This window comes from Sinohyriopsis cumingii, chromosome 5 (genome assembly GCF_028554795.1).
Source record: "Sinohyriopsis cumingii isolate HCF-2022 chromosome 5, ASM2855479v2, whole genome shotgun sequence".
In the NCBI taxonomy this organism is placed as follows: Eukaryota; Metazoa; Mollusca; class Bivalvia; order Unionida; family Unionidae; genus Sinohyriopsis; species Sinohyriopsis cumingii.
Genome location: NC_142965.1, coordinates 78996847 through 79006837, shown reverse-complemented (window position 1 = coordinate 79006837; position 9991 = coordinate 78996847).

Genomic DNA, 9991 nt, shown 5'->3' with positions numbered 1-9991 from the left:
ACGACCAAAAACTGACAAAAAACGACAATTCTATAATTTTATAATTTTTTTAATCATCCACTAACTCGTCTATGAGCGTTCGATATGCATTAATGTCCATGATACCACCGGCAAATAACCGCCTGCAAATATCAGCGGCCTCATTGATTATTTCCGGAGAGTTATTTCTGGCTCGTTTTCCTCCGATTAGTATTTCTAGCCGTGATATATCACTGAGAACACTACCAGGACAAGTAACGTCTTTACCAACAGAGTATCCTTTTCCGTGTTTTGGTCTTTCACTTTTTACTTTATTGTGGAATATTATATAATTATTATCACGCGGTGGTAATTCATTTTTATGTTTATTTGCCAAATACACTATTCTTGTCCAATCCTTTAACGACCTTATATTTTTCTCGTAGCCGCTATTGATATGCTCATCTCGTGTGTCCTTATCAAAATTTGTAACAGTAAAATTAACTAATTCTTCATCGCTGAAGGCTCTGATTTGATCTATTGTGCTCTTTTTAAGAACATTACGGGGTATATTCCCCTCTTTCCGTATTTCTTCCGGTATTTCTTCCGGTATTTCCTCCGGTATTTCTTCTTCTGGTTCTCTTGCGGTGGCGCCTAGTTCTTCCTCGTCGGCCATTGTAACATAAGGTTCTTGTGGGTCCGTTATAGCGAGTGGTGGCGGCCTCCGTGTTGTAGCAACCGCTATTTTCGCAGGGAGTGTTTCCAGAGACTTTTTTGTTTGCTCGGTCTGAGCCGCTATCTTTTCAAGCGCACCGAGGACGGGCACAGTTGCCGCCGTAACATCTTTGGTCGCATTAGTTACCGGAGCAAAGAGTTGTTCGCTTCCAACAGCAAAATCAGTTTGTAGTTGTTGCCGCGTTTGAAGTTGTTTTCGGACCCTGTCTCGTAACGGTATGAACTTTTTAAGCGCTACTAGCCGCTCTCTGGCTAGCCGAGTAGTAAGTGATTCGCCTACCATTATTGCAATTGCTCCGTAATTTCTAATTTCCCGCCGAGTGTGGCGGGGATATGTCCCAGGGGCTCCAGGGAGTTTTCGTCTATAATCCTTCTAATGTTTTTAATTTTATTAGAGATTTCTCGACGTCGTTGAAAAGCCTGTCCGAGTTTTTTTCGTACTGTCTCAACGGCAGTAAATAGTCCAATAAATGCATTTACGTCATTGCCATACAGGTTTTCATTGATCGTATATTGTAATCGCTTTATAAAAGAATACTCGCGTGGCAAGGTATATCGACCTTTCTTTGATTGCTCGTTAATAATTTCATAATCGGACAATATTTTTTGGTTATCAAGCTTATCAGATAATTCAATTCCTTGAGTTTTTAATTTTAAAATCTCGGTTAATATATTATTGATGTCTTCGATATTCATATTCTTATAAAACATCTTATTTTTAAATTAAAAAAAAAATTATTTTACAAAATGAACCCCGCGTATCAATCCCGAGGTGTGTTAACATTCGATGAAACCGTAGGATAATTCGTTTTCTTCCGGAAGAGACAATTTATTGTAGCGTTCGCACTGTCACGGTGACCTTGTCACTCGCTGTTTTCTGTTATATATGAAAATCGAATTCTGTGGCCCGTCTTTTTTGAGATCGCTGTTTGATATACTCGTTCTGCAACAAATTGTATTGAGGCTCTACAAATATCGAAATATTTTCCTGCCTCATTCATCGACTGAAATATTTTTTCCTCGTGAGTTGTTGTATCAAATGACTTTACGCTTTTTGCTTTTTATGAGCATTTACCAGTTTGGCCTTTTTTACTATTTTCACTCTGAGAGATAGCTTGCAGGTTTATAAGAGAATTATTTTGAGGACATCCATCAATATGATCAATAACGAGACCGTCCTCGATTAATCCGTTGAATGCTTCAAATACCACCCTATGAACATAATACTTCTTCTTTCCGGCACCAAACATCAAGTATCCGTGATTATTTTTCCATCCAACCGGCTTCTTCAGTCTGCGGTTTCTAACAACGCCGTCGCGAGATGCCTCGTAATTAACGAGCACAGGATGCGGCTGAAATTCTTGGTTCATTTGTATAATAATACTACTTGTCTAATTCATTATTTGGTTTAATTATAAACCTTGCAATGTAGTCCTGAGGAGTTTTGATGACGAAGTCTGCGGTGGGGTCAATGACGGCATTTTTTATTCGCTTGTCGTAATAACGTTTTAACTCTCTGTATCGCTTTCCGCCACAATTGATACACAACTGTGATTTTCCTCTTACACCAACGTGGCAAACCAAGCACGGGAGGGGGCCAAGAGAACCATTACGAACGCTTTGTAAATGATACCCGCAGAATTCACCTCTACATGATTTATTGCACGGGGTTATCGACCCAATCATCAACCATTTGCAGTGATTCATTATACTATATTCTTTCATTTAAATACTTGTTTTAATTATATGGAAGAGTTTGAGAGATTAGCAGCAATTAAACCCTGGAAAAATATTAAGTTCAATCTCGATAGAGTCCTCAAGGACGCACCAAAAGCGATAATAAACGATAGAACCCTGTTGAATAAAATACGCGACTGTATCAATGAATTCAAGCGTGATGGTGCATCTCATAGTTGGTCAACATTTCGAATTGATGGTGTTGTTGATGCTACCATGAACGACAACCGCGCAGCAACGATAATATCACAACTTGACGGTAAAAGGTATTTCTTCAGAGTAAAATTCATTGTCCGGGTGGAATCAGGTAATTGGATCATACGTGATAAATTTGAACCGGTTCTCAGCGATAAGAAAACAGTCATTGTTAGCCGCGACTCCAAGCCGGGGCTGTTAACCGGAGTTGACAGACCATACTATGAACGAGCGTATCCTGAAACAGCAGTTGTCTATGGAATATACCCGTTAAATAAGAAACCTGATATCGGAAAACTAGCGCCGATGAAACAGTCAACGGGGATAAATTGTGTAGGAGAACGAGTAATAGAGCATTTTACAAATGCGTGTCGAGGAAATAAACTGACCGATTTACGACGTAGCAAAATAAACCAATGGGAGGAGACAGTGCGTGAGCGAGGAGCAACCATCAGCGACATAGCGAAATTAGAAACGTCGCTGAGATTTCCAATAACCGTTACAACGATAACCGGTGAAGTATTATATGAATCAAAGTATAAATCAAATGGAGCCACAATCAAAATTATTGATCATAACGAACACGCGTGGACGCCCGCGGTCACAATATTTCCACGGGATAGAACAGTAAAGTATATCCCGGGGGAATTCCTGGAAGAGGATGGTTTTCTCGCGGAGAGGAAACTATTTGATGCTATTGCCTACTTGTGTAAAAACGACCCTGTATCAGTGTGGTTACTTCGCAGCGCTGAAAACGACATGGATACCTTTGATCAGTTTGTAAGACCAAACGGTGAATTATATCGCACTGAAGCGTTTCACAACAAGATGAAAAAAACCGCCATGGAATTTGAAGAGCATGATGAACAACTGCTAACAAATTGTTTTACGATTCCATCGGTTGCGGCTCATGTTGCAGCAAGGAAAAATGCGTGGAGACCAACGCGCAAGGAATTTCTACCGGATGTACAATCCAGTTGTTTGGAATATTATCACGGTGGACTATGGAACACTGAATACAACCGCGACGCTATGATTTCCGTTGATATGGTTGTCTGTTATCCAGCGAGTTTTCTCGGGTATGGATCCGCCGCTGAGTATTTCAAACGATTTGGACACCCCCGACATGAAATGACTCGTGTTGCTATTAATGGACCACTGCCTGATTTTGATTTAACCGGATTCGCTCGCATAGTATCATTTGAATTCGCGGCAGGACTTCATCGCTGTTGTTATATTTGGATCGGTAGACACATGGCTGAAAAGAAGTGGCTGCCAATAGCGCTGCTACGGTATATGATTGATTGTAGCATGCTAGTTTCGTTGATTGTCAGTGACGCGATTATATCATACCGGGCGCAGACTGAAGTCTGGTTACCAGAACCAGAGCGTCTAGATAACATAATTGACGAATCCAGAGCACACATTGATGCCGACGAGGAATATATCATCGAATGGTCCAAAAAGATATTCAACCAACGAAACCGCGAGGCAAAAGATCTCGGTAGAAGAATAATCGGTAAGTTCACACAAGGTGGAAAAAACTGCGACTACAAACGATATTGCTCACGGCTGATTATAGATGACGCAGAATATGATTTCGTAATCAAGGACGCAGTGGCAAAAAATAGATACGTGAACTGCAAAACAGCTTTCTTGTCCAATGGAACAAGGTTGGGTACAGTTGTTACCTACAGCGATGGAGACAGCCCGGCATATCCACATTTGAGGGCGTCTATGCTGGGTTACGCCGCTATCAATTTATTCTCGATGATAAATAGATTTCCCGACACCGCGGTTAGAGTAGCCGTTGATTCATTTTATATAGACGTAAAGTATAAGGGAAACTTAGCCGAGTTTACTAGTCCGGACGAGAGTTGGGGTATATGGAGAATTAAAAATGAAATACGACGCGATTATTCCCCGTCAGCAGATGTCACCGTTGAAAACAATTACTTACGCGGTGATAATTTATCAGAATGGTCTAATGCACCACCGTGTTCTGATCCAATTTGTAGATACAAAACAGTTTATTTAAGCGGCTGTGGCGGGTCAGGAAAAACGACTCGGGCAATTGAATTATTTCGAACGCGGGCAAGTATAATCGTGCTTACACCGACCCATAGACTAGCGCGAGAGATAAAACAACGAAATGTTGACGCCGTTACTTATCACAGCTTTTTTCGATACAGCGGCGGTGAGGGGACTCCTGATCGAATGGGGGAAAAATTTATTCCTGAGGTTATCATCTGGGATGAGATATGTACTGTTTCGTTAGATACTTTACAAATGTTTCTTGAGTGGTTGCTGCGCGCGAATACAGCGGTAATCATGTGTGGCGACCATGGCCAACCACCACCATTTGTCGGCGAGGGTCCACATGATTGGTTAAAGGGTTTTGTGGACTATTATGAAGAAACCGATACTGATTACCGAGCACTTGATGAACAACTGCGCGAGGTTAAAAAATTAATCAGATTACAGCCGGATAGAGTTCAATGTGAAATAATCCGCGAGGTGATTCCGGAAACGCCGTTAAATGAATTCTGGGAAACATGGAGACCAAACGATTTGATTGTAGCGAGTAGAAAGATAGTCAGAGACACACTTCAGAAGAAGTTGTTTACGTTGCATAAGGAAAAGTTTCCAACGCGTCCAGTGCCGTTGTGTTATAGACCCGCGGACACACGGCGGCAAAACATTGAAGTTGAAATCCCGGGCCCGACAGCGTCAGGGACAAAAAAACAAATTCTTGTGCTGAATGATATCGTGCACGTTGATATCAGCGTCGTCGAGGACGCGCTACGTGCTGATAAATCCCCGTGGACGCTAGGATACGCAACGACAATACATTCCTCGCAGGGATTAACCATCACGGACACAATTGTTTGGATAGTTGATAATCGCATCGAATGGTCAAATCTAGTCTATCTTGCAGTGTCCAGAGTACGGAGAATGAATCAGCTTCGAAGAATTGTTATTGACGAAGCCACCGACGAAGCCGGCGGCAACGATGACATCATCGATGCAAGCGTCATTGATAGAAAACTCTCGGGTTACCGCCAACAGGATAAAAAAAAAACAGCGGCGTTTTGATATTGATGCCGAATTAATAATTGCGTTACGACAACAACAGAATAATCACTGCGCGAGTTGCAATTGTGTAATGCGCTGGCGTTATTCGGATAAAGACGCTCGCCAATTTACCGTGGACAGGATCGATAACAGTCTCGGTCATGTCAAAAATAATGTGAGGTTAACTTGTCTTGAGTGCAATAGACGCAACGGCGCTAGTTAAGGCCACGTGGGGGCAATTGAGTATCGTCAGGTATCACTTGTAGTTGCTCGCGTGTAAACCCCCGCTGTGAGGCAGTTGAATCCAGTCTATAGATCGGTGGTCTACCAGTTGATCGTGTTATCGTTGATATGTTATGTGTGGTAACACTCCAAATAGGATCAGTAGCTCTTTTTTTACCGCCTTCAAGCTCTCCTGGTTCATACAGATATCTAACAGTGACATCGCCGAGAATCGGCTTGGAAACGCTATCTATTTTTGATCTTCCGGGTATATACTTTTTTTTTATTGCGTCGCTGGGCTTCATGTTAATTGCTCGGGTAATCTCGTTATTTAACGCTGCAATTACACCTGGTAATCTTTTGACCCATTCACGAGATCGTTTTTCTTGGATGAATTCTTTTGCGTATTGATATCCAAATAACCGTTCAGCAAGAGTCCGATTGAATCGTTCAACAATTGCCTGATCACGATGTAGCGCAGTATGACCTCGTCGTATCGCGACGCTATGATGTTTCAGCGTTGATAAAACAGCGCCGCGAAATTCATTGCCAGGATCAACTTGTAATAGATTTGGCCAGCGCAGAGGACCACTTCGGTAAATCCGCTCAAACGCATCGGCTACTTCAGTTGCTGACTTTGTTTTTAACGGCTCCGCTTGTTTGTATCGACTCGCAACATCAACTACGGTTAGCGCGTATTTGTAACCGTTGTCATGCGGCAGAAATAGTATATCAGCCTGATGAACTTCATTAGGTACGCTGACATCAAAGCGCGAAAAGTTGATTTGTTTAGGTGGTGGTAGATAGATTTGCCATATAGCCTGTTTGGATAACCAATTAGCCGCAGTGGCCTTTGTTACCTTTGCAGCGCTTGCGAGTTTACCAATTGCGGCCTTTCCTTTCCAGTATCCTCTCGGAGAATAATAGATGGATTCCATGTTGTTATTATAAACGCTAGCGTTTTCAATTACCAGCGCGAGAAGCTCCGCTTCCAATCATTAATTTACCTTTCATAGCCGATTTTACCAACCATGAAGCCAATTTTTCTTTGAATGATTTATCAGGAATAGCATTTAACGCGTGAATTAATTTTACACCCGCGATATGACGCTGTTGCAGATCACCGCTACGATAAGCTATATCATGTATCCGACATGCTTCGTCGATAGCGTTTATTGGATACTCACCGGGTCGCGGCTGATTTTGATCATCGAGTCTGATATCTAATCGTGTTCCGGGGCCACAGTAGCTATATCCTGGGAGGTGCTTTTCTCCTGGATACTTTGCCCACGGGGTTCCGGGGAGTTTTGATAACTTGGCTGCAATATCACCTCCTCGCTTTTTTTTAAAGCATCCCCGGGTCTAGCAGAAATAAATCTAAATTTCTTTGTACCGCATCGTGCACACTTACCAGTAAGCGCCGATCTGTTATTTCTTGTTGTAACCGTTGTCATATCATTTGTGCCAGTACGCACTCTACACTTCACACAATATAGATCCATAATTTATGTATAGAGATATGAATATAATTGATTTTTCGGCGACTAAAACAAGAGAACCAGTTAAGCATGTTGCAGCGTTACCAAACTCGATCCGGATGATTATCATCGGACCATCTGGATCCGGCAAGAAGCAATTGTTACTCAATTTAATAATGAGATGGATGAAGTGGGATAAGTTGTATTTAATCGCCCCTAGCGTGGATGATCAACGATGCTACGAGGTGTTGAAAGATTTTAACGAGAATGCATGAGCGATCGCTGAAAAAAATGTTATTGAGTTTATTACAGATATCAATGATGCACCGGGTATTGATGATATTGATGGCGACGTTAACAATCTAGTCGTGTACGATGATGTTATGTTAGACAATCAAAAAAACCCAGCTAGGACATTTTCCAGAGGCAGGCATAAAAACACCGACGTGATATATGTCACTCAACGATACACTCAGATTCCAAAAGTAATCAGAGACAACTGTAATATTCTTGCTGTATTCAACGGCGTTGATACACACACGCTACGAAATATTTGGCAGACATGGTGCGGCGGTGACATGGACTTTAATGGTTTTCGAAACTATTTTAGTCATGCTCAGTCGACCCCACATGGATTTGTAACGATAAATTTACATGATCCTCGGACACGATATCGTATCGGACTTGACCAAATATTCGGTTAGTTGTAAATAATTTTCATTGTAAATAACCACTTAGCAGCGGGGGGGGGGGGCAATGACATCGACGCGGTCGTCGCTGTGTTTACCGGACGCTGACGACGCTGGGATCTGCGCGCAGAAAAGTGTATTAAACCAAATGACGTCACCGTCGTGTAGGATGGACCGTCGTCGTTTTTTTTTTACCGGCGCTGACTACACCGGATCCGCTGAGTGCAGAAGTATTAATTAAGCAAAATAACGATTGGACAAAATGTTGGATTCGCCCCCCCCCCCCCTGCTGCTCGCAGGCTTGTGTTAATCTCTTACGCAAGGTTACCGTGACCAGAGAGACTACCCGGCATCTTGAAACGGCACTGGCGTTAGTTCGAGCGACTTCCCACCTACGTTTTGCAGCTTTGTCCAGAGATCAGAGGAACCCACGAGGGACGGGGCGTGTTCTAAATCCGTCCCCACGTGGACAGGCAGCGAGAAGGACATTGTCCCCTAAGTTTGATTGGATCGAATAAAAACGACATCCAATTGAGAACTGAGACGGAGGGTGTGATAACAATTTCGATCCGAATTATAACTTCTAACTAGCAAGCGAAGATTTAGTTCTCCTGGAAAGATTGCTGAGCAAAGATGATTAATCCGAGAAACCCACTCGTAATTTGGCGGGAAAACTTAGAAACAGATTCTAAGAAAAGATAAAGCTTCGTAAAGGTCAGTAGGTTATTTGGTTGATTTTTGCAGAATATTACGGCATTGTAATTTTAATTATTGTAGTATGTATACTTAATTAATAGGATCGTTTATTACGTAGAATTTCCTTTGTAGTGTTTAATTTACATGCGTATTTGAGAAATGAGCTTGAGTTTTATGTAGAGAATTATGTAGATTGCTAGCTTGTGGTCAGAAGTAATTTTATAAATCGCTATTAGGTTATTTAGTAGTAAACTAGTGTATTTATTCATGTGATATGTTAGATTTTACACATGCTTGAATTGTGAATTTGGAAAATGGTTGAAGTGTGTAAGATTAGTTAATATGGATGTATGGATATATCAGAACATGGATATTTGAATATGTGTGTACCTTGTATAAGTTGTAATGTAAATAAATGAGTCTGATTGCTGTGATATTATTTAGTATAATGTGATTTGGAATATGTACTGATGTGACGCAATTTATTGACCTATGTATGAGAAGTAATTGATACCGTGCGTTTATTACGACATTGTTTTACCATACAAGAACATATGAGTTTTTCGATGTGAATGAATGCGTGACCGAAGAAATTTAATAGCCGTTATCTGATGATAGGCTGGACGTAGATTGAGATAAGAGGGCTAAGGAAAATAATGTATCGTCCTTTTCTTTTCACAGGAAGCTTGTTGGGGGACAGAACTTTCGGTTCAGTGAGTACCGAGTCTCTAAGAGGGGAGACGGAAGTAAGACTAGCAGAGCAGTCGGAGTCGACAAGTCTAGTCGGTATAGAGTTGAGGAGGTGAAGGATGAAAATGAGTCGAAAAGAAGAAAGTGGAAAAGGAGGAGAAGTATAGACAAGTCGAGGAGGATAAGGAATTTGTAGAAAGTCGGGAAGAAGAGGAGAGGAATTGGAGGAATAGGAGAGAAGAATACACAAATGAATAGAATACAAGGACAGGTGGAAAGCTATCTCACACAACAAGTCAAATGATGCAATAGGCTATCCCAGGGTCGAGCAGAAGGAGAGTACTTGGGAAATTTTAATCATTTGATCATCGAATTGTCATTAAATTGTTATTAGTTGAATTTCACTGTTTGTATATTCAATCATTTAACTGTCGGCATTGCTGACTGGGGGCTCTGAGCTTTACATCTATCTTTCACTAATTTAACTTCCAACCAAAATCGAGCCTGGGTGGGACT